Genomic DNA, 6,000 nt, shown 5'->3' with positions numbered 1-6,000 from the left:
TAGATGGGCAAAACTGGAATGCTACACCTGACCCCTAGACTCGATTATGATACTACACTAGGTGTTGGATTGGGTTGTCTTTGATATGTCAATCAGTGAGATCCTTAGAGGGGGTCAAAACCTGGGTATGTTGGGACAGTCTGAGAATTCATCTGAGTGGGTGATCATAGTGACAAGATCAGCCCCTTTGTCGGACAAAGTGAATGATCGGGGATGTATTCTCTCTGATAGAAACCAAAACTGTTGGCAGTTGATTTCAACCGTTGAAATTTGTTTTTGCAAAATATATTTATATAAGAGATATATATTATGTTTGCAAAAGGTTTTAATTCCCGGGATCCATGTGAGTAGAGAGTGCAACACTGTACCTTGTAGTTGAGGGAGTGGTCCTCTCTTGTCGGGTAGTGTTTGATCATTATGGGCTGAGAGGTTAAGTGTAAAACCATTGAGGGTAATACCTGATGGGCTAATCTTACATCTGCCCATAGTCCATGGGTTTTTATAAGGTGGCTTGACCCAAAGACCATTTAGTGTAAATGTTGGGCCCATTAAGAGCCCATGGTGATGGACTCAGGGGTTCACTGTATTCTATAGTGAATTCGACTAAGCCTTGTGACAGAGGCTAGGCTGAACCCATGTGGCTGATGTGTAGATCAATGTTTGGGTCCCATGCCATACAAGGATAACCAACTGGGCAGCAGATTGAGAGGATAAGTGAGCACATAGACTTAATGGGCCTAAAGCCCAATTCAAATTGGTTTAATAAGATTAATTAAAAGAGGGCGGTTCTGGGATTTGGATCAGCAGATAGGATAAGAGATTATCCCTATCCACTCAAAGAGTCCAGATCCAAATAAAGATTTGGATCAGAAAATTTCTAATTAGATTAGGAAGGTTGATCTTTATTTGCAAATAAGATAAGGGATTATCCTTATCACTTAAAAGAGAGCCCAGATCCAAATATAAGATTTGGATTAAGAAACTCCTAATGGGATTAGGAGAACCTCTCTTTAAGGCTATAAATAGAAGAGCAGGGTGAACATCCAAATCATCTAACAATCTGTTGAATTACAGAGAGAGACAACACAGTTTGACTGCAATGTCTTCTGTTGTTATTATTTCCTGCTTTTGCCGCCCTACCCAGTTCGATCTCCACTAGTGGGAGTGGTCAAGAATAGTTCTTGATATTGCCATTTGCTAGAAAAGGCAATATGAAGTCGTGCTCACCAGCCCTCCATCATATTCTTGCTGAAGAATTCAGTTATTGTTGAAGAATTGTCTTGTTGATTTTGCTTCACCTCGCACCGGGTCATCTTCGGTGGAAGCAGTCTTTAGTCTTTACTCCGTATCAGGTATATCCCTTTACTCCCTTTTGGTTTCAGATCTGGTCTAGTTTGGTTTTCAAGATTGATCATTGAAAATGCAGTTTTCTAAAATAGAGAATGCGATTCCCACATGGGAGAGAGAGAAATTTTTGAAATTTCACCCAACTTTCCTACAGGGTTCGGCCATCTATATGATGGATCTCTCATCCCTTCAGTAGTATGAGAGCAGCTCTCATTCCTATTCTTCATAGTGTAACTTGCATTCATTTACCATTTTTGTAGAACTCCTTGATCAACATTTAGCATAACCAATCATAACAATTTTCTTTAACTACATTTCTTCTACCAACCTTGTTGTTTGACTAATTATACACAATTATCTGCTACAGCCTAACAATTTTCTTTAATTGGGTCAGAAATAATCCATTTATGATCTTTAATTAACTAGTTTGTTCTTTTACTTTTATAATAGGTATGTCATCTACTGCAAGAGAGGGTTCTTCCACACCAAATCAGCCAATAGAGATTTCTTTTGAAAGTCGAATTAAGTTAGAAAACACTAACGTAGCACCAACCATTAATGCCTTCTAATGAAATTGAAGAGGAAAATCAAGAAGATAATGAAAATGGCAATCCGTTTCAAAAGAAAAAAAGACCAAAAACATCTAATGTTTGGAAGGAGTTCAAAGAAGTGGACCTTTCAGATGATTATAAGAAGTTTGAGTGTGTTCATTGTAAGTAAAAGCTTTTCATCCTTGCAACTAAGAGTACATGCCACTTTAAAAGACACTTGAAGTCTTGTAATAGGCGAAAGTTGCATAAAAAACAACAAGGACAATGACAACAAAGAATTATTTTTCAGCATGTGGATTCAAATTGTGAAACAAATTCATTTTATGTACTTATAGATGGCAAATTTGACATGGAAAAGATGAGAGAGGCAACTACACATTGGGTATTAATGCATAAGCATCCATTTTCGATTTTAGTAGAGGAAGGTTTTAATATGATGCAAAGGTGTGGGATGATTGAATGGGAAAGGATATCACGTAATACTAATAAAAATGGTTATGTGAAGGTGAATGACATAGAAAAAAAGAAATTGAAGACGATTTTGAAGAATGTCAATAGGATTAGTTTAACAACTGATTTATGGAAGTCAAAAAATTAGAAGGTTGAGTACATGGTTCTTATATGGCACTTTATAGATTCTAATTGGAAATTGCAAAAAAGTGTTATCAACTTTGTCCATATACATCTTTCCCGTCATGGTGTTGAGATTACATATAGTATTTATAAGTGTTTGAAAGAATGGGGAATTGAGAATAAGGTATATACTCTTTAAGTTGATAATGTTTCAAGTAACGATTCAGCAATAACGATTTTGAAGGATAACTTCTCAAGGAGCAGAAAGCCACTTTGTGGAGGGAAGTTGTTCCATTTTCGGTGTTGTGCACACATCTTGAACATTATGGTACATGACAACCTTTCTAAAATCAATGACATAATTGAGGATATACATAAGTGTGTTTATTATATTGATCAAAGCAAAGGGAAGTGTTTTTAGAGATCGTGCAACAACTACAATTGCCTCATAGGAGGCTCATTCTTGATTGCAAAACACGTTGGAATTCCACGTATGAGATGTTATCTACTGCATCCAAGTTTAAAGAGGTGTTTCCAAGATTTAGAGACCGAGAGCCACATTATTTTTGTTGTCCAAGCACAGAAGACTGAGAGAAAGTGGAGAAAGTTTGTGAAATTTTGGAAATGTTCAGCCATGCCACTAATATCATCTATGGGAGTGACTATCCAATTTCAAATTTGTTTCTTAATGAAATGTATAAGGTGAAAGTGATGTTATGAGAATAATAAAGAAGAAGGGATTTGAATAATGGTCGAATCGATATGTTGGACATTTTCTTGTTTATTTATATAGATTATAAGAATGGGATATACAAGGATGAATTCTATCTGATCTAGGATAGGTTTAAATGTAATCTTATTTAGGATAAGACTTATCTTACTAGGATAAGTGTTACCCTTTACAAAGATAATCTACAGGGATAACTATTACTAGGATAAGGGTTATCTGCAAAGAGGATTAGTACAGTAGGAGAAGAACTTAGTGTACAAGATAGGTTAGGAGTCCTAGCTGGATACATGCATGCACCATGCACGTAATAGATCACTATCGCTTACACCCCTCCCCCAAGCGCAACCGGGGGAGAAACGGTGAGCTTGTGACGAAGAACCTCAAATTGTGGAAGACCAAGGGGCTTGGTGAGAATGTCTCCTAATTGATCAGCCGAGGGGATGAACCGTACATCAAGAAGCTTAGCTGCAACTTTTTCTCGTATGAAGTGAATATCCAACTTGATGTGTTTAGAGTGAGAATGAAGTGCAGGATTAGTAGCAAGAAATTTAGCCCCCATGTTATCGCACCATATCAAAGGAGTCGCAGAGAGGGAGATACCTAATTCTTGGAGGACCATATGAAGCCATAGAACCTCAGCAGCTGCAAAAGCTAAACTACGATATTCTGACTCAGTGCTTGATCGAGCCAAGTTGGTTGCTTTTTGGAACTCCAAGAAATCAAATTGGAATCAAAGAACACACAATAACCACTTTGAGAGCGGCGATCCATGAGGCAGCTTCCCCACTCAACATCAGAGTAAGCAACAAGAGAGAATGTACGATATGGTTGAAGAAGCATACCATAAATAATTGTTCCTTTTAGATATCGAAGAATCCTTTTAGTAGCAGCCCAGTGGATAGTAGTGAGAGTTTGCATGAACTGACATACCTTGTTGACTACAAAAGCATTTTCTGGACGAGTAATAGTCACATATTGGTGAGCACCGACAATATTGCGAAAGAAAGTAGGATTTGTGGGAGGTTCCCCTTTCAAATTTGTGAGCCGAGTGGAGGCAGACATAGGAGTGGAGAGAGGTTTGGCATCATGTAGTTGTGCTTGATGCAGAAGATCATCAATGTACTTGTGCTGAGATAGATGAAAACCATTGGATGATTGGTGAAGTTCAATACTAAGAAAATAATGTGCGGAGCCCAAATCTCAAAGAGAAAACTGAGAAGCAAGATGCTGAATTAGAGGGCTAGTGGCAGAGGGAGAGGATCCCGTGATGATGATGTCGTCTACATAAACAAAAACCAAAATGATATCAGATGAAGAACAAGATATAAATAGTGAGGCATCATCTCTGGATTCGAAAAACCCTATGGATAAAAGTGAATCACGTAGCCTTGTAAACCATGCTCGTGGTGCTTGTTTCAAACCATATAGGGGTCGATGGAGACGACAAACATGTGTTAGGAAAATGGGGTCAACAAAACCAATCAGTTGCTTCATATATATTTCTTCTGGAATATTACCATGTAAGAAGGCATTGCTAACATCCAACTGGTGAACATCCCAATTAAAGGAAACTAAAAGAGATAAGATTGTGCGAATTGTAGCCGGTTTAACCACAGGGTTGAATGTCTCATCATAATCAATGCCAGCTTCTTGAGAGTATCCTTTGGCAACAAGACGAGCTTTGAAGCGTTCAACCGAACCATCAGGTTTACATTTGACTTTGAAAATCCATTTGTTGCCAATAATATTTTTATTAGGTGGAGTTGGAACGAAAGTCCATGTATTATTTTGAAGTAAAGCCCTATACTCATCAGTCATAGCAAGGACCCAGTGAGGATCCTTGTGAGCCTGAGAATAACATGTTGGTTCTAATTTTGGGAGGGGACCAACAAGTAGGGCATACCTCAGTGTGAGCGCCGAAGAACCAGCTCACTTGCCACTTGGGCTGGAAATGGAGTCGCCACCCATCAAATAAGGAAGTGGAGGTGATGAGACCTCTGAAAATGATTTAAAATGCTTTTTTTTAATAGTGACTCTAAAACCCAAGGCACTGGCCCAAACCAGTCCAAATAAGACTCGGAAGGGAGAGGAAAGGGGTTAGGCACCCTCTCCTAGGTCCAATAGTTGGGGTCCACATGGGAATTCCGTTCAAGCGTGAGCATGAACAAATACTACTTCAATTAACTACAAGTACACTAGCAAGTGAGACAAAACAATAATGAACTAGTACAAGAGAATCAAACACCATTTATTTATATATCTATTATCATTTTGATTACTTTGCCATTAATCAACAAACAATCCTTATTTCATCTATTTCAGAAATGAAAATCATATAGCTATTCAACTCAACCATCATAACAAAATCTAGTATTAAACTAGCCATTCTGACTTAAAAAAAAAACATAAACACATGTGAACAGATGGGACCGAATGATCAACTAGTATTCATTATTTTCAACTATTCTACTCGAAAGAACTTTGAAATTCGATATAGAATCAACGATAACTACTGACAGGGAGAACTGAGATTCAACTTGCAGATTCGATTTAAAGAAAAACAAAATACTAAAAAAAAACAAAATAAAACCACTAATTCAAACGAAATATGCATATCTAAAAAGGGGGATCGAATAAATCAATATGGGCTGATACTGAGATTTACTAGAGATTGAAATGGCTCGGTCTCTCTCCTCTCAGCCAGGGATATGAACTTGTACAACCAAAGAAAACGAGTGGAAATCAGTAGTCGATGGAGCAAAAAGACTGAGTGTTAGAGATGGAGATGTGGCCTGGGAT

This window comes from Nelumbo nucifera, chromosome 2, assembly GCF_055504915.1.
Source record: "Nelumbo nucifera cultivar China Antique chromosome 2, China Antique-T2T, whole genome shotgun sequence".
NCBI lineage: Eukaryota > Viridiplantae > Streptophyta > Magnoliopsida > Proteales > Nelumbonaceae > Nelumbo > Nelumbo nucifera.
This window is presented reverse-complemented; position numbering follows the sequence as displayed.